At 39.3% G+C, this 20,411-nt stretch overlaps 1 protein-coding gene across 3 annotated transcripts in view; it reads right to left on the bottom strand.

Annotated features, from left to right (window-relative positions):
- Positions 1-20,411, bottom strand: part of LRRTM4 (leucine rich repeat transmembrane neuronal 4) — a 451,637-nt gene that overhangs the window by 209,358 nt on the left and 221,868 nt on the right. For all 3 annotated transcript variants that reach the window (XM_064497873.1, XM_064497874.1, XM_026122384.2), the window contains 4 exons: positions 19,373-19,524; positions 16,126-16,269; positions 3,503-3,581; positions 94-374 (listed from right to left, as the gene is read on the bottom strand). The gene's annotated coding sequence lies outside the window, so the exon portion shown is untranslated. The remainder of the gene's footprint in view (positions 1-93; positions 375-3,502; positions 3,582-16,125; positions 16,270-19,372; positions 19,525-20,411) is intronic.

The raw sequence follows: 20,411 nt of genomic DNA, 5'->3' as shown, positions 1-20,411 counted from the left end.
AGCATTAATTGGCAATCTGCAAGTAAAAGCTTACAGCACACCGGGAAGGTAAACCAACTTCTCTGGGAGGAATAAAAAAATCTTCCCCAGTACCTAGCATTTCTCATTCTGCTGCCTTTTGCCATTCCCAGACACAGCAATCCATCCTTCAGCTTTCCAGTTCTCGAAGCAAGCAGGCCTTCTGTGCTGTGCAAGACCCCAGTTTAAAAGCTATGCCGGACAGGTTTATCCATCTAGCTGGTCAGGTTTAAAGTGTTTTGCAGCTGTGCTGAGAGGTAGCTCTTGTCTAATTCGGGAGGCTTTCCAGAGAGTGGTGATGCTTTGGAGCTTGTTGGTGCTAATGTTCTAGTTTGTGATACACTGAGTGCCCTCCACTGGAGAGAACAGATCACACATTAAAGGCATGAACAAGTGATCCTGTCATTGCTATGCAGACTTTCCTCTCAGAAAAGAAAATTAAAGACACAGTATTGCTTTGCCCACCAGCATCCCTCCCTGGACCCCTTTGCCTTCCCTAGCTTACTGAATGTTTACATTGAGGATTTTCTTGCAGTGAGCGTAAAACGCTAAATAAAACACCTGTTTCCTGGGTATTTGGCAACCTGAGCTTTTTCTAATCCACTTGACCTGAATATTTTTCTCAGGCACATTACAAACTGTTTTTATTTTCCCTTATTCACTGGGTGAGAACAGGAAAAAGAATGTTTGCAGGTTAAAAATGAAACTCATGTTAAAGGATTGGGGGGGCATGAAATATATAAATGTGTATCATCCACATAAAAGGAATTTAATTAAATGCACCAAATCAAAATGTAAAGACTGAAAACCATGATTTGGGTGTGTGGGGTTTTTCTTTTTTCTTTTTTCTTTTTTTTTGTTAATTTGGCTAAGTGCTCTCTGTCAGAAACATACAAAGTTCAATATATAATGCAGAGCTGGTAATGCATAATTACTGACACCTTCTTTCTTCTAAATCCCTCTTCTCCTCCAACTCTCCCCCAGGAACAAGCTGGAACTTCCAGCGGACAAGAGTGCTGTTCCGGACTTCAGCAGACTTCAGCCACACACTTTGCAGTGTGATCTAGGATACTACAATGTTTCACCTCCTGCTATTTGCCTGGCCAGCTTACTAGGGCTTGAATTAATTCTCACCCAGTTCAATGGAAAGATGTCAATGGGATCTGAAGCAAATGCAGTACCACACAGAGCTCCTTCGAGTTAGCTGTGGTCAGCCCCACTAACCAGAAGCAGCAGAGACCATAAGCCTCAGCGGAACCCCCCCCACACACACACACACAGATGTACTGGTTTTGCTATCAAAGCAAAACTCAGGCATCTCACTGGCCAGCACCAGACTGTACCCCAGCATTTCTAACCCAGTTCACAAAAGCTTATTTATTTGTGCTGTCTGTCCAGCTGCTCCCTCCTCTCCCTGTCCTACACTGACATCAGGCATTTTGAAAACAATTCCCCACCCAGATCTGAAGTTTAGATGCCAAACTGGTGGAAGTGCTTTTTATAAGGTCTATCATCAACTAAACATTATATTGTGCCTTTTTGTAAACAATGCCCCATATGACAAAAGAGCATCCTGTTCAGTGCTCTTCAGCTCACCGCACTTGAGGCCTCTGTGTACCACTACTAGTAATTCTACTATTATAACAGAAATGAAAATGGCATAAAACTCAAGGCCAGATGCTGAGCTCCTTAATTTTCTTACTCCTTGCTCAAATAGAAAGACAACTGGCTGCCCCTGTGATCTGCCCCAAATGAAGGCATTCCTGCCCAGCTCCATCACCCACTCAACTGCCAGATTTCCATCTGACATGGAACAAGCAAAACGGCTCAACTCTGTTGAAAACACACCCACCCACCCCCCAAAACAGTGCATTTGAGCCCACTTTTTCTTCCCTCTATCGGCATCCAGACTGCAATGTCTCAAAGCTTCTGAACAACAACAAAAAAATCCGTTTTTTATTTTTGTCCTGTTATGAGAATTTGGTGCTATCCATAGATCAGAGACTGATTTGCATAAGAAAAAGCTATCATAATTAAACATAATTTTTAATCTCAATTGTCTGGCAATACACACCTTCCCCAAACAAAATTCAGGACTTAATTACCATAAATGATGCTGCAAATACTTTTTTCCGTATCTATATTAACTACATCTGCATTACAGTCAGTATCATTTTAGCTAACATTCATAGTTATTCCTGATACAATTTCCTAATAAAGGTAAAAGCTAAAGTGTGCAGTCATAATACCTTGTATTGACAATTCTCCAGAAGAGTCCATCTGAAACTCTGCCAGATCTCAAACTGAACTGAGGAAAGTGGATGTCTAAAGAAACTGTACTAATTTTCAGGGTCTTTCTTATCCTGCATTCCTGTATCCTTCGATCCTATGGGAACTGAAGCCTTATTGTCATAAACTATCCTATTGTTGTACCCTTACTGAGACTCAAAAAATTTGCATTTCTACAGGAAGATTTAAATAACTTCATTTTCATAAAAATCTTGTGATACTATAACTGAAAATATCATAAATTCTAAAATGAAATTTTCACCCAGTCTGGACTTGTGGCTCTAAAAGGAAAAAAATAATAGAAGAAAGGAGGATGAAAATGGCCAACTGTGGTTTTGTTCTATTTCTTTAGACTGCTAAGAGATGCAGAAAATCTGCATACAGTTGAGAGAAACCTGAAAGGTCCTAAGTGCTCAGTGGATTCTTGTCCAACTGGCAAAGTTTCTTACCACCCAATCACAAGTTACCTAGAAAAATTATCCATTCTAATAAGTTTGTTTGCACTGGGAACTATAGTTTCTCCTCCAGGATAATGAATCTGCACTTGCTAAGTTTTTGACCAATGTAACAGTTGTGATTCCACAACACTGTGATTTTGGTTTTTTGTGGTTTTTTTTGCTTGTTTTTAATCGTATTCTGTCAAGCACACTTACAGGCTTCGCCTTTAGCTTTTCTGCTTACCAGTTTCTTTCCATGCAGAAATACTTAATAATTAATAACAATCAATAATAAATAATACTTAAATGGTGCACTAACTTTACAAGATGCACTAACACCAACTGCCCTCACAACATGCCTGCAAGGAAGAGAAGTACTTATCTATAACCACCTGTAGTAGCAGTTGTTAAGTAACTGGAAATTTACAGCCCTGAGTAACTTTTATAGTGGCATCATTTGCAGAACGATTGCTGGAAGGAAATGAGCTGATGCTCTTTGGCCATCTTCTTCTCATTTTCAGCCTACAGAGATTTCTAAGACTTGCACTGCTTCTACACAGTTTATTCAAAATACTCCTTAGTGACAAAGACATAAGGAAAATAAGGAAACCCAGGAAGTGTTTGGGCCTGCCCACAGTGGTGCCAGATCCAAATTTTCGAAGTTCAGGAGTCAAACAGCAAAATAACACTTTATATTTCACCTCTATCTACTGAGCCATTAGGTTGTATTTGAGTTGCATTTTCAAGGCTTTACTTACCAAAGCATTTAGACTTGTTGGATAGATACAGAGGTTTCAGGCAACAAGAAGAACAATTAGAGACATCCACAATGGCCTCCTAAAGAAGACAGGAATCCTAAACAAAATATTTCCACAACAGACCTACAATTTCTGTGATGACATGCATTTCATAAAGATGAGTGGCCTTCATTTGATATCCGAGGATGGAAGAACTACCACATAACTGTGGAAATTGTTACTGTATACAACAACACTCGCTCCTGAAAAATTTGAGTGTCAGAGCTCTTCAGAAAAAACTGTATTGAATATGACCCTGGTATCAGTGTCATCTTCTAACCATTCTCTGGTGTTGGACTCGGAAGGCATGCACTAAAGTATGGCTTTCCAATTTAATCATGCATCATTCACAACAATAGGAACAACGACACTGACTTCAGAGGACTAAAGATCACATGCACATAAAAGCCTTTGCTTCCAACATCTCCTTATTTATCAGGTGCTAATGTAGCCTTACAGATACATATGACAGATCCTTCTACGTGGATCCAAAGGCACAAACCTGATACAGCCTCCAGCTAAAGAACTTTTACTCTTTAGTTTAACTATGAAGGTTGACATGACTCAGAGCAAAGAATCAGGCAGTCTTAGCTGTGGAGATCCCTGCTTCATTCTCTACATTTCATCCAAGATAGCAGATAATGTTCCAGAACAAGCTGAAAGGTACCTACGCTAACCAGAACACTGTTTTTAGATGTTCTCAAGCTTATATCAAACCAGTATTTTCACAGGCATATCATCTTCACCAGGATGTACTTCCTCCTCATTTAATTAAGGTTTTATTTAATTTGTTCTCAGACATTTATCTAATAATTATTTTTATTTATAAATTCACTTGATTAATGATAAATGTCTAATCTCAGCTCTAAATGCTTTTAAAGCACACAACAGCCTAAGCAAACCCAAACCAAAAATAAACAGGCAGCCCAACAATAAAGAAATTTCATATCCTACAATTAACTAGAAAGTAACCCTTCCTCAAAGGTGAGCTCTACTTTTGTATGCAAATTCCAATTCCTTAGTTGATACCTCTAACAAACAGTCAGAAATCAGAGAGCTTCTGTTTGAACTTTAAAAGCCTGTGAACAAATTTTGGGAACACACCATAAATACCTGCAGAGTCAAAATCTTTTGAACCATGGAGCAATATGTTTTTTCTTACAAACTCTTTACCTTTCATTTTACACCACCTTATTGGCTATATCTATACAGGGGAAAGGTGCTATGCTATTAAGTGACACATTTCAAATGAAATGATGTTGAATGCAAGGCAGAACTAGCACAGAGACAAACTTTATTTATTGTCTGCTGTTAGGTTATGATTAACACCAGTGTTTTCATTCAGATCATCCACAAGCAAAACTAGAATGCTATTAAATGTGACTTTTTGTGTACTGGCTGCATGTTATTACTGCAAAATTAATCACATAGGAGCATTCATATTGTCCCTGTGGGTATACCAGAGCCATAGAAGTTCATCTGTAATGGTACAACACTACATACATATGTCAACCCAGATTTCTAACGAGACTTTTCTTGATTCTTAGCACTACATAAAACTGGGAGGTATCTGTGACATCGTTTGTATTAAAACTTCTGTCTTCCCTAGGCTCCTGCCTGGAAATATCCAGTTTGGTAAAGTCAACTGGCAGTGGCAAATCACCAATCCCAATTTAGAAAAGATCCTCATGCAACTTGTATGTTAGAGTATCTTGATAGTGGCTTGTTGCCCTAAAAAGTGGCAGCATGCTTTGCTAGGCAGATGATGTAGGTTGTATGTGAACACAGAGCAGGGGAGATGCAGAGTATAACAGCACCGGACTCTCTATCAGTTCCAAATACCAGGTCCAAAGCAGACCATGAAGAACTAAGGACCGGGAGTGGAGTGTGAACCCATAATCAGTGTGTCTGTAACTTCTGCAGGAGGAGGACAATCTCACCTGGCCTTTTTCTCTCTCTCCAGAGCCACGACACACAGACAAGAGAGGTCTTAACAACCCAAGAGTGGGTTTCTGCTACCACGAAGAGCAGTAGCTATCAGAAGTATGACAAGCGAAAGGCTAATCCCTTAGACATTTGAAATTCATTCAGAAGCACTGCTTTTGCAAAGAAGGCTTACAGAACAATAATGTTAGCAAATTATCCACAAAAGCAGATTGCTAATACCCCTACAATAATTAAAAGCTTCCCAAAATGCACCAGGATCACTGAACACACGCATGTACTCTAATCTGCTTTCTGACACGCAGAAACGTGTCAGCTAGAAAGGTTATCAGAGAAGAGGAACATACATCAGAATGCAATTTGCTAGCAGGATAAGCCAAAAGGTTCTGAAGACATTTACTGCTGCCAACATTTGGGAGACTGAAATCAAAAGATGGCTGAAACTACAAGAGTTTGACCACCATCCACGGTAGTAAGGTGTGTGGAGCACTATAAAACACAGAAAACAAAATAATGACAATGTTTTTCTGGGAGTAGCTGGATGCCTTTCCTTGGCAGGCAGCAGGAAACTAGAATGTGAACCTTTAGTAATTGGTTTGATTTCAAAAAAGCAAAGAAAATTAGACGCATGCTCACATCCTTCCTTATTAGAGCAATCATCACAATGATTTACTATGTTGCAGAATTTTGGCTAGATGAAACATCCTCATAACGTGACCAAAGCACTAGAGAGAGTATCAGTGCATGCTGGTGGTAAAAATACTGTGGTTTTTCTGCCCATGTAATAGTTCTCTAGATAAATTTAATTTGAGACTGTAAAAAAACATTTTTCTTCTTTTTTTAAACACACATCGCTGCTATTTGCCAAATAACACCACACCAAAGAACTGGTACATAAGAAAGTAATCAATGAGTAGTATCACAGGTACAGTATCAATTCTCACTGCAACCATGTCAACAAAAGAAAAGCTCCCCCATCAAAAAAAAAAAACGCCTGCACATACATGTACGTGCAAGCACACAGACTAACTGAAGGCAACAGGAAATAACGCTGACAAACTCAAGATTAAACTCCTTCTGCCTCCCTGTCATCTTTGGCACAATGAAATGGCAAGCTCCTGCCCTGTGCTGTACATAGAGCAGAACATGCATTCCCTTATGTGTGCTACAGCAAGTGGTTCCTCCATTGACAGCATGACACAACAGCAACAAGCATCCCCAGAGAGAGATAATGGGGCAGAGGCAGATGCCATCTGCAGGAACAGTTCATCTTAAAACCTGCCTGCAAAGAGCAATAAAACTATTAAATTCAGGGCAGTCTCCATGTGCTCCCTACTGCAGGTGAGAGGTTTACTCAGTGATTTCTGGTCTTCCTATACTTTATTTGGGGATTTGTTCTTCTGTACCAAGTTGCAACCTGTTAAACCCTTCTGTTGACAAGTTCTCATAAACATTGGGTCATTGGTTCATCCCCTCTATTACATCCATATCATACCAGAGCTTCTAGTCAGCTGGGAGGAGGATTTTCAGACTGTTCAAGCAGTGGGAAACACAACACAAATCCACCAAGCAAAGGTAGGACTAGAAGGCTAAGCAAACAGGAGGAGGAGGCAGTTAAACAAGAATACAGAACTCAGCTGATAATCTTGTAATGCTATACCAGTACTCCAGCTATACTAGCCAGCACTCCTGCTACAAAGCAGGCAGGTTGCTAGCTCAGGCTGAAGTAAAACTCCCATCTGAGCCTGTGGCCTCAGCTGTACTACTGACCCAGGCCTAAAGAAGGCTCAAAGCCAGGGCAGAGGTTTTCTACTCCGAGAAGATCAGATAAGGGCAACATCCACAGCAGTGGTGGACTAGCCTTACACTGAAGACCTATCATAAAGCCATAACTGTTTTTATTATATTACATAAAACACATCAGCTTATTTGCTAGTACATCACTTTTTCTGGTGTCAAGGTGCCTGCTGTGAAGAGGTCTTGGGTTTCTCTGCATTTTAGGACCTTCCATACGTCAACAGTAGCTGACAGAATCACTTTAGAATCAGTGTTTGTCTTGTATGAAAGATTTTGTCAGTGTTCATTCTCCACCCATCCACTCCCCTTTCTTTTGGAATGTGTGCATTTGAAACTCCTATACAGCGCCTTGAGCTCCCAAAAACTAGATAACAGCTTTCTCTTTTATCAGTATTTCAATGTATTTTCTCTTCCTCAACAGTCTTAAAATATTGCCTCCATACAAGGAAAGACAGAAGGCAACACTTTTGAAGGCATGGGAAGTAGCAGGAAGTTATTCATATTTTCAAACGCTCTTTTAAAATAAAATGCCTCCAGTTATGCAGTAGGGACCTGTGTAAATATAGTCCTTAATACCTTCCTCTGTCTTCTTTCAGTGATGGACAAGTCTCTATCAGATAATGAGATGCATGTTCTCTTCAGTGAACTATGAGAAATGAAATTAAACAAAATACCCCCACCCCTCAACTATATTAACTTGATTATTAGTCAATGTAGCCTTCTCTGAAAACTCCCACAGCTTCTAAAAAATAAAGAATTAACCTCTAAATACAGCCAAGAAACAAAGCCTCTATTTTTTCAGCAGCATTTGACAGAGCAGGCTGAAGTCTTCATTTGAGCAGTCTGATTTCTCATTACTTGTCTCCTAAACAGGGAGTTCCAGTTTTCAATCTTTGGTCATACATGAAATCTTCACGCTTTCTATTCGTGCCACCAGCTCTCACTGAGTCAAACTCGTGTGATAAGCATACAAACCAAGGTCACACGCACAGAGTCTGAGCTGGCTGTGCTGGAGGCTTGTCGTCCCCTCCTCCTCTCCTGCTCCAGCGCAGCAGCAAAAATGTACTTTCAGTTGAAAAGAAAGTTGTAAGAGATCCATCAGAATTATAGCTGACTCCTATTCTTCAACTAGGAAAGGTAGTTAAAGCATTTCCAAAGGAAAAGGAGAAAAATTCCCCAATAAAAATCCTGATTTTGACAAAATAATTCCAAAACTGGTTGAAAAAACTCCCCAAACCTACAAACTAGTCTGAAATTTTTCAAACGCTAAGAAGTTTTCTTTCACTTTAGCACTTCTTTGCTGAAAAGTGATTATGTTTTTAAGCTAGCCAGGCTTTGATTTTTCAGCAATATCATTTTTTTGACAGCAATCAATAGGAAGTAATTGTCATTTTAAGTTTAAAAAGATAAATTACTTAAAAATACTTCCCAGTCTAATTTCCTGAGACTGATAGCAAATGTACCAATATTATTATTGCTGCATCACTATGATAAGTTTGTTTTAACAAGCCAGAAATGATCTTGTTTTTGAAAAATCAACTTTTAATCATCTTTCTGTGTTTCTTCCTAATGTATTACAGCACATTGCTAAGCATATTTAAGGTTTTTCTTACTGTTTCTCATAGCTGCACCAACTCAGTAAAAGTAAACTGTTTTTAGGATTAGCCAGTTAAAATATTCAGCACTTGAGGAAAACAGAGTGATGACAGCACAAGGGGAAACATGTATTTGTTAAGCTCTTCTCTTCTAAGAGCATGCTAAAGCACTGACCAACTACTAGGTAATATTTTGAAGCACCGTTGTTAGACCACCCTTGGTAAGCAGCTGGGTTTTGGTAACCATTTGAGTGGGCATTTAAGGTAGGTTTCATTCCAGCTTTTAGAAAGTGTTTCATTAAAACAGATAGGATTTAAATAAATGAATTCATCCCAAAGGACATCTGGACATCTGTTATGTACCAAAGTAAATTTCTATTTAGTTAAATCCTGAGGCTTTATCTATCAGATGAATAATCTTAGGCATTTATATTCCCTTGCCAGTCCTCCCCCCATCATTCAGCACCTGTCAATCTAGAATGTACGTTCTCAAAATACCCCTGCATATCTACAGAGAAGGGATTGTAAGAGAAAGAGACTAATGGCCCAGATCCTTGAAGGTATTTAACCTTCTAACCCCTCTAAAAATCTGTAGCTTTTAAATACCAACAGACTCCTGAAAGGCTGACTTAGCCATAGGCATATTGTGTTGCCTTGGTCCAAACAGGGCTGGAAGACTGGATTCCTAAGATATCAGCCCATATTTTGGCTGCTTGTTTCACTGTTTTTATTCTCATTCATCACAATACTCGGCACCTGCCACAGGTTTTTAAACCACATAGCCCTAAAACACAAACTAACATGGTGGTTGTTCATGCTAATCCTATCATCCATCAGGGCTAGCAAGCAGGTACAGCAAGTCTCATATTGCAGGATATGGAATTGTTTTGTGTATAAACAGAAGCTATTTGTCTGAGGATTTCCCAAAACCCAGAAGCATCCAGACCATGGTCCAAAGGAGCTGGATAGCAGGTTACTGCTACAAGCAGTTGCGGAGCACTCAGATCAGTAGCAGCCTGCATTTTATGCCCACATTGTAGATATCAAAGCTCTTGATTAACTGTGCTCTTATGCCCTTACTGCTCACTTACACCTGTTGCTTTGCAAACTTCCTTGAACTGTACTAGAATTAATTCTCACATTTCCTTTCTTCAGGTATCAGGGCAATAAAACTCATTTGAGTTACTTCTTGGGTGTTCCTCTGACGACTGAGCTGAGGACTTCCAGAACTACAACAACTTCCACATACAGGCTGAACCAAGAATCAGAAACTAAGGGCTATCCTCACTGGCTGACATGGAGGGGAAAACTATATGAACAAGCAGAGTATTGTACCAGCAGATGCTGTGGTGAAGAACTGACTGAAGGTGTAAATAATTTTTCTATTTCCATGGGACTTATGGTTGACAAAGAAAGAACAACCAAACAAGGGAAATGCTGCAGTTTTTTTCAGTAAGAATTATTAACAGTGAGGTTCCTTTTGGAGGTAAGCCACTTTGTCTCAATTACCAAGAGTTTGGACAAACTGTTGCAGAAGCCACCAATCTATCCCAATCTATTTTTTGTGTGTGTGAGAAGCAACACACATACTATTTGAAAGGTTTCAAGAAAAAACAACTTTTGTTAATGAAACATTTCCCTCCTCCACTTAAATTAAATTTCACCTATTAAATGCAAGATGATGCTGAAGCATGTAATAACATGTCATTTACTCACACCCTATTCCTCTCTTGCACGGTGATTGTCTTTGAGGTCATTACTGACATTGAAAATCATTCATGAGTTAGATAATCGGGCTTCAAGCACTATAAAAATAATTTAAACTTGGCAATTATTAATAAATAAAAAGTCCTACAGCTTGTTTAATCCTTGGAACCATTCAACAGGCTAAGTCACTTGTCCTTATTCCTAATGTTATTAAAGATGTAAGCTTTGCAATATTAGGTTACTGCATTAATATATGGTCATTTATATTTCAAAGTGGAAAATGAGAGTGTTGGCATTCGGGAATGCCAGCCGTGACAATTTTTAAATCAAGACAAGATTTACTAAACATGTCTATAACACTGTAGCGGAGCCCATTTTATAAGCCACAGAGGGAATACTTTCACAGCCCTCCTCTGGATGATTCATCCAAGCATGTTAATCAACAGACTTTCAGGTGATCGCCTTTCCCTTGGGGGGTATTTTGTTGGACCTTTTCCTGAGTTTTGGCGGTGGTCATGGTGGGGAGGCAGGGGGTGCTGGACAGGATGGCATGATCATTACAAATACCTGGTATTCAGATGTTCACAACTTGGATAAACACAGTCCACCATGGGATGACATTAATAAAAGGGTGAATGTTTTAGAGTAGGAAAGGAACACTTTCTTCAGATTGTAAGTTCAAAGCCTCTGAGCCATCCGCACACTCCAAACAAGACTTCTTTGTGATTGAATTATCAGCCTCAAACAGGGTTTATTCCACCTCCACACAATATCCAGGTTTAATGAACTTATGGATCTTCTTTCTGATGACCTAGTATTTCTTTCCTGTTTTTAGGTAGTTGAATGAAATTGTTCATCATCTGTGGAAAAAATATCTCACCAAAACACTCCACTCCACTCCAATCTGAACAAATTTTCCTTTCTTTTTTTTTGTCTAGTTCTACTATGCACTTTATTTCTAAGCTCAGTCCAAAAGTGACTATCATTTATAGGAACAGCACTTTGGATAGTTTATAAAGGGTTAATACAATGTTACTACATGTGTTAACACTCTCTTAATTGGCAGTTGTGGTCCTGCATATCATTTATATTATCTTAACCATCTTTAACACCTATAAACCAGGCATGCAAGTGCTATTTAACATTTGTTAGCCCTGCATAAATTATATATAACTGTATTTTTAATATGAAATATGATCAGCTTCACTCTAAATGTGTAATTTTCATCAGACATTCTTCTTCTTCGATATACAACACATGGAAAGAGCTTAAGCCTAGCAAAGCACTCTTGGATAGCAGGGAGAAAACTTAAAACGCTATGAATCCAAAAAAGCATAAATTCCAGGATGCAACTCTGGGACAAGAACAGAGGGCAGAGTGGGAAAACTGCAAATATGAAAAGAGGCTCAATTTTCTTAAGATCTGCATTTAAAGGATCAGAGTTCCTAAAAGTTGGATTTTGTGGTTCTCAGCTTTGGAAAAAGCTAAAAAATGAACTATCTTGCATGGAAGAAAAAAAACTGTCAAACTCCTCCCTTCCCCCCTCCAAATCTTCCCTGAAAATTTATCATTAAAAATAGAGAATAAAAAAGTAGCTTTCAATAAAAAGCAGCTTTTTACCAAAAATTGAAACAGTTGCACAATGCAGAAAATCCTCTTATTTGTATTAAAGAAAAAAGGCATGTTTCACGTGGGTAAAATGGGAAAGCTGGATGGAAATAGGTAACTATCAGCAGGTAAAGATGAGGTAAAGTTTATTTGGGTGCTTGATGCTTAAGTCAACCTAATACTTCAATTATTCTCAAAAGCTGGCACCTTCCTGGGAGATTCTTGATAATCTCTTTGCAGTTTTCCTGATGTTAAGAAGTGATTGTAAGGAAATAGTACGTGTTTATCTTTTATCTCCTCTTTTTAGTGTTAAAAAAGTGCCAAACTAACCAGTTAGAGAAAAAAAAAAGACATTCTTTATCCACCCAGCAGCATGACAACTGGTTAGATGCAATATAAACTTCCATGCTGTCCCACTAACATGCTTTATTCCAGGGCTGGAAATGAGAGCTGGGAAGACTGTTCCATCTCCAACGCACAAATCAAACCTTTGGCTCAGTCACTGAAAAGGTCAATGAGGCTACTTAGCAGCACCAGTTGTGACGGTGGTTTGCAACTTGCGCATCTGTTCAGCACACCCTGAAGGAGCATGGCCAGCTCATTCCCCTACTAAGCATCAGATGCCGCTAGCCAACCCTGGCTGGAATCAGAGCAGCCTGGATTCAAACCAATGACCTCCAATGAAAGGCTGTGTCAACGCAATCCCCAGGTACTACTGAGGCAGAGAGATATTTAATTAAAATAACAAGGATTAAAACAGGACTGACCACGCAGCTCATTAAGAGACTGCTACAGGCACAAGTCATGTCCATGTTATTGGGGATGACACCTGTAAGTAAATTTCTTCCCAGCTATGGGACTCAGGGGGAGGAGGTACACATCATCAGACAGAGGCTGTTGGACCTTACTCCCCCATGGAAGTTACTGACACCTTCCATTAGGCAGTTTAGCTCTCTACACTCAAGTCATTTTCTTCTAAATCAATTAAAGCTTGCAAATTCTATGGGCTAAAAAAGTGTATAAATTCTCTAAGCTAATATATCACATTTGGAACGAAACAGATGTGTCTACATTTGATGTGTATTCCTAATGCATCTACAGAGATACACAGGAGTCTAAGTATGTAAATAGATATATGTATTTCACGAACTAGATGGCACATCTAATTTTGCTTACCACGTACTTTGAACAATGCCACTGAAGAAAGGAGGACTGCAGACACTGGCACAAAGTTAACTGGCAAGTCTGTCAAAACACGACCTCTTTCAATGCAATGTACAGGCAAAAGTAATTAGGGGGCACAATTTAGTGATTTCTTCTAAAGTATCTATTTGAAATATATCTGCAAATGAGTTCCAGTTAAGAACAAGATGGAAGCTGGACTCTGCCTGCCTGAATTATTTTAGCAGAGTTTACTGGAAAAACGAGCATTCAGGGAGGGCACAGTGGGAGGTGCAGGAGGACAGAGAGATGGAGACGGGCAGACAGAGCGTGCATGCAAGCATTTCAGTGACAGCACAGGCCCAACCCAGCCAAAATCTGCTTCTGCAGTTTCTGACTCAAAGGCTCCTAAACCTTCTCCGTTTGTCTGTTACAAAGGGCTGTCACAATCCAGTAAGATGATGCCTGGTCTCATCAATGATAGAGTATGCTGAGGAGGGCACAAATAGCCACAAATAGCTCAAAAATTGCATCAGCCTTCTTCTTTGGGATTGTAAGGAAAAATAATTTTGCTTTTATTGCTTTTTGGGTGTCATGCATTTGAAGACCCCCTAAAAAGCAACAGAGCTTTTCCAGTTCAACAACCTGCACAGATTAAAGCATGCAATAAAATGCTTTCATAGGATTAGATTTAAGCATATACATAAAGGCACTGCTGAACTAAAGTCATATTTGGGACGGCTGGACTAATCTTTATTTCTTTTATGAGGAAACTTTTGCTTGTTAAATGAAAAAATGTGCCTATATGGAAATGGTCCCAATCCCCAAAATAAAGCTTATTTACGGCACCCTCAAAGTCGTTTAACGTACAGGACAAATACGAGGGGGGAAAGAACCCCACTCTTAAATGGTAAGAAAGCGAGCTCTTTATCTTCAGTTATCCAAATAACCATAACACTAATGAAACAATCACATCCATATTACAGCTTTTTCCCACTGAGGCACAAAGTAAAATGAGTTCCTTTGCTGAGAGGCAACACAGAGCATTTGAACCCCACTTTGGGGATTTGTGTCATCAGGAAGCTCAAGTTTTATTTCTGACAATCTTCTACGATAGTGAAATTAAAACTCTAACAACAGTATAATTTATCACAGTTATTTGTATTATGTAGCCTTGGAGGCATCCTCCCTAAGAGGTGTATTAGCACAGTTAAAGTGATAAAAAGTCATGTCCCTCAACCATATTCTGTAGCTAGTAAAACTGTCTAGAATGCACCAGGTAATAAAGGAACAGAAGAAAGCACCTGGTTTCGCTACCTTGTCTGTACAGCAGCTAGCTTAACTTTCGGCATATCCTAACCTCATTACTACATTTTAACTCATGGTGGGCACTTCTGCAGGGATAACAGCCTTCAGTACAGAGAAACGTGAACCAGCCAACAATAACAATTCTAGTCACAGGATTAAACACTATGAACTTAGGGTAGGATTTTAGGAAAAAAAGAGCATGTTCCATTATATCATCTTGAACACGACTGACTTACTTTTGTTAAGATTTCGCTCCAGTGGAATGATCTGATCATAAGGCCTACTTCAAGTCAATTTATCTGGGCTATATTCACTTGTCTCTTTTTAATCTGGTCTCATTCACCAAGGCTGAAATAGATACATGATTTAGAAATCAAATGCTGCAAATAAAGCTAGTAGGCATCTTCGTTTCAAGGGCTACTGAACTCAGACCTTGGGTTTTCCTTTTTTCCCCACGCACACTGCTAGTAAGCTATGAATAAATTAGCAATTGGAGTGTAATGGCTGGAGCAACTTCATTAATATATTGTCATCTTATGCAGACATGCAACTTCTGACCTTGAGGCTCTAATGTCCTGTGAACTGTTGATGGCAATGTACACATTCAAGTCCTCATCTTCAACACCACACACTAAGCGTTTAATCGTCAACGATTCATGGCCACCAGAATTCGGCTGGTACATTAAAAACACAGAGCATAAAATAAAACATTATCTGGATTAGATGGGCTTCTAAACTGTCCTTGGATTATCATAAATGCATTGGCTGTTTTAACGCAGCACATACAATCAGCAGCACTTTTCTCCTAGCTGTATGCATGACATCACATATACAGGTATGAAAATAAAAGAACTCAGCAGCTAAACAAAGATCCAGAAGTAAGATGACACTCTCCATTTAACAGATGAAGAACAGAGACATCAAAGGATTGGCATGCCCTAAGTCTCAGAAACAGACTTTGACTTGAACCTGTATCTCTTTAGGCCTCATCCATGGTTTACCTGTGTCTACCTTCTTGTAGTCTAACAACCCAAGCTCCCAAGTTGTAAACAAACAAAAAAACTGCAGGCTAAGGCTACGTTCCCTACATTACGCTCTACATTAAATGCTGTAGGTTAAGAGCCACATTAACCATTAACCACAGAAAAAGGAGGTGCACAGTGATAGGATGAGAGGCAATGAAAACAAGTCACAACACAGGAAATGACAATTAGATATATGGAAGTTCGTTTGCCTCATGGGAGAGTTGCACACTAGAACAGGTTGCCCAGAGAGATGGTGGAATCTCCAGCCTTAGAGATACTCAAAACTAGAATGGACAAGGTCCTGAGTAACCTGATTTACCTGAACCTGCTTTGAGCAGTAGGGTTTGGACTAGGAAGGTCCAGAGGTCCTTTCCAGTGCCAATTATTCTACAAAAGGAAACTAAGCACTTGAAATTTTAAAGATGAATTACATACATACCTTAATGCTTTTGTAAAATTCTATCAGGAACCAGTCAGCATTTTCAGCAAATGAACATCTCTGTAAATCAGGACTGAAGTTCCTCATATGAAGTTCGCACACTAAAGGATAGGTTTTCATATGTGCAGAACCCGCAACTAGAATCTGAAATGCAAAAAGAAAACTGAGCACTCAGTAAGTTGCATTCTTTCAAAACTCATAATGACAGTATGGGTGAATAAAAAGGATACAAACTCTTCAGAAACTTACTACGGTTAATTCTCATTTCATTGAAAGATTCTAATTGATTTTAATTGGATCTTCACATAATTTCTACCCAAGTTTATTTAAAATAGGAGGCCTCCCCAAAATAGTTTTTTTTTTTTTTTTTTTTAATCAATGTTTATTCGGTCCTACGTATACAACACAACCTGGAACACGATAAGCATTAATCTTTGCTAAGGTTTTTGTTTGTTCTGGAGTTCAGAAAGGCTTTCTTGAGTTCTCTCTGTTGACTCCCTACTTGCTATGCCCCTTAAACCCTGTTCAGAAGAAGTTTCCAATCTATTTAGCAGATGCATGACCCAGAAGTTTGGCTAAGTAGAGGCCTATTATAAGGACTCGGATTGACTGTAAACTCCACTGCTGCTAGCACTAGCTTGTTTTCTAATGAAGATCAACAGGAGTAGGAAAAGACAGGCCTCCAACTAATTATACACTGAAATTTATGTGGGCCTTAGAGATTCATTCATATTGCAAGCAGCTTGCAGAGGACAAGAGAGGGGGCAGACTTCTAAAGATTTGAAAAGAAAGACCTGCTCTTCCAAACCAACTCTTATCACCTGCTCAATTCCTGCTTTGGGTGCAGAGACCACAGTGGTGGCATCTTTTAGAATTCTCCCACAATCAGACTTTTGAGCATCAATCATGGCATGAAATTTGTTTCCTTCACCACTAAGCATTTGAAGCCTGAGCAATAGCAATTTCCTTTCTTATTCCTTGATTTTTATCAGGAAATACTGGAATTGGTAGCCTGTAGTTGTTCCCCTTCTGAAATATTAGTAGAAGCCACTGGGATTCAGCAGCTGCTGCTGGTATTTTTCTTGCATCACTTTCCATCTCCTTTTCTTCTCTTTCCCCGTTGTACAGTGGAGCGCAATGCCAGCTGAAGGAGTCTGTGGTGTGGCAACTTTCTGATCTTGCTCTCTCTGATGACTGACGTCATCATGGCAGGAATACCTGCTTGTCAAAGTTAACAATCTTGTGGCCCCAACATCACTAATTTTCCCTTGATCAGAGCACTTGTAGGTGTCCTACTGGAAATTTTTCTGGCTATGGAAGAACATTGCTATTCATTTTATTCACAGATTACAGCGCAGGCTAGAGGTTTCAACAGAAAGCAAAACCTCACAGATGGTACAACATGGTATCAAAACGTATGTAAGCATACCAGGCTCCAGAATACTTTCTCTTTACATTAGTATTTGCCTGATATTTAAATACAGTATTATGTATTGTTTGCATTACAGTGGCATTTAGAAGTCACCATCATGAACAAGGGAACCAGGTGATGTGTAGACAAGATTAAAAGATAGCACTGTTCAAGGATCTAATAATGTAAACAAAAGAAAAAAACTAAGAAGTCATAAAAAAGGAAGTAGTAAGAAGCAGTAAAAAAAAAAAAAAAAAAAAACCAGACAAATTAGTAACTACAGAAAAGTAGGAAACAGCACTGATCATCACAAAAGCCTCAAATAGAGTTCAAAAACGTAACCTATTTACGTATTTTGTGCAAGGGAAAGAGAGAGAAAGGGGTCTCAGGAAAGACAAGGGATCTTCTTAAAATAAAACAAATACTTAAAATCCTCTCTCTTATGTCAGGCATTCACCTGGAAAAACAAAAGTATCATTCAGCAAGTCCTGGGAATGTATCTTTCACGTTCTTCCCTATTTACATTTCCCTTCCCTTTAACACTACTAACTAGTGAAACTCTCTGCCACAGGATTCATTAACCTACAAAATGAGATTTAAAAAAAATCATGAAAACTCATAGGGATTAGCAATATCTTTAAATTAATAAGTAGTAGAACAATCACCAATTATTTTGAAAGGGGCCTAAACCTTAGGTACACCATCTTCTTATTAATGCTAGGAGGAATATTTCCTAGTGGAGAGAATTACCCTTAATCTCTGTTGCAGCATGTATTACACCTTGGTCTAAAGGAGTTACGACTGTCTGCTGTTGGAAAAGAGGATATAGAAATGACAGGACCAGTTGCGTTACTCATACGGAAAATATTGACACTTTTCTGGAGTATCACATTAAAGAGGTAATAAATTTCAGCACCAATAATCTTCCAGTAAGAGTGCCCCACCCTAACGCTAGTTAAATATAACAAAAGGTTAACCTGAGGGCTTTATATGACAAGCAAGATCAAAAAGACAAGACTTCTCTCAAATTTCCTTACCAAAAGCTTATTCTGCTTGCACCCTTAAGTCATTACAAACGGGGAAGCAAGAAAAGCTCTCAAAGTTTTCGTAGCAGGCGTGAATCTGAAAGAAATACCAAATGCATCAACAGGAAACTTTGCTTTGCTGCTCCTCACTATTGTAGCTTTATCAGAGAGGTTAAAGCCTTGTCCAGAACACACTCTCCAACTGCTGAGCATCCTTGACACCGACTGACATCAAGGGCAGCTAATGAGATGCCCCTCATAAAAATGTGAGGGAGCTAATGCCCCTCACAAAATCAAGCCTTACTTCCCCAGAGTAGTTACCAAAGATGCCTCTTCTACAAGCACAGATTACACTTGAAATAAACTGAACACCTAACATAGGAGAGAGACTTAACATATCACATGTTCAATGTAAAGACAACTTACAATGCTACAGCAGTTCATAGGGCCTTACTGTAAATCCCCTGGATGTCATGAGAACAAAAATGAAAATGAGACCTAATGCTGATTTGCAGAATCATTAATCTGAATATCTGGATGTTGCTATTAAAAATGGAATGTATTTGCAGGCAACTCATGCCAAATTCTGATTTGAGTTACGCAGCAATAAATCCAGAGTGGCTCAAGACACACACCTGCCTCCCCCTGCCCCCACGCATTTAAAAAAGCTGTGGAAAAACTCACTCCATTTAGAAATAAACTCTTCACATTTTGCCACAGGCTTTCCAGTATTTCCCACTCTCATTGCAGAGGACACTGGCATGAAAACAAGATCTTCTGAGTTCCTCTGCTCCCGCTGCTTATTGCCCACCTGGAGTCAGAATTTCTCTGGCGGTGACATCACCAACACTGCCACAGCAGCAGCAGCAAGGGGCAGTTTTACAGCCAGGATTATCCTTGCTCTGAGACCTCTGGTTACTATTTGTCTTCTATGACATTTCTGGATAAGGCCTTCTTAGAGATCTGCAAGAAAACAAACAATAGGGTACATGCTGCAAGCTTGCAGCAAGACTACCTACTGATTTGACCCTATTAATTTCTCCGAAGTTAGGCAAGTTTTGGTCAGGAGAGTTACTTTGACACAGCACCCATCTAAACATCGACAGCTGCTGGCAGTCTTTCACTAGGTGTTAGATTTTTACTACATTTGGCTCTGCTGTTAGAAGACCCACGCACAGCAAAATTCTTATCAGAACCCTCTAAGCCAGAGCTCTGGAGCCCTGGCCCCGCAAAACAGAACCTGCTTCCCTGTCTCCCATCCACTCACCACGGCTCTTATCATTACTCATGAGAAGACATGCTGGCTTTTCATCCCCCTCCAGGGAGTCAGCCTATACGTGCTACAAGATAACTAGCTGCAAAGCAGATAATTAGGTTTCAGGCTAGCATATTTCTTATGACTCCTTCAGGAAATTTATATATAAAATAGGCATGCATATATATAGACATACACACACTAGTAAGACTTAAAGAACTGCAAACAGATTTTCAAATGCAACAGTTTAATCATTAAACAGTGGAAAATCAAACTATTTTCAAATCTAAAGAGTACAGAAAAGTAAGTATAAAGCCATTAAAAAACATACTAGCAAAACAAAGGGAGTCTTAAAGTACCAGCAATGCTCGCCCCTGCTAGCTACATGGTTGCCAGAGGAAATGCTCTGTTATTTAAAAAACGGTGGGTAATTGTCTGTACAATTTTGTCCTCCAGGACTTAGACTACACTAAAGCACAAAGCCTTAGCTGTACAGAAATGTACTGTAGTTGAAAAATACTTTCCCTTTAGTATTCTGCTCTATATACTCATTTTGAGTAAAAGCAAGCAATCACACAGTCTAGGAGACTGTCAC

Source organism: Dromaius novaehollandiae, chromosome 26, assembly GCF_036370855.1.
Source record: "Dromaius novaehollandiae isolate bDroNov1 chromosome 26, bDroNov1.hap1, whole genome shotgun sequence".
In the NCBI taxonomy this organism is placed as follows: Eukaryota; Metazoa; Chordata; class Aves; order Casuariiformes; family Dromaiidae; genus Dromaius; species Dromaius novaehollandiae.
The sequence above is the reverse complement of the archived record's forward strand: the minus strand, read 5'-3'. Positions and strand labels throughout refer to the sequence as shown.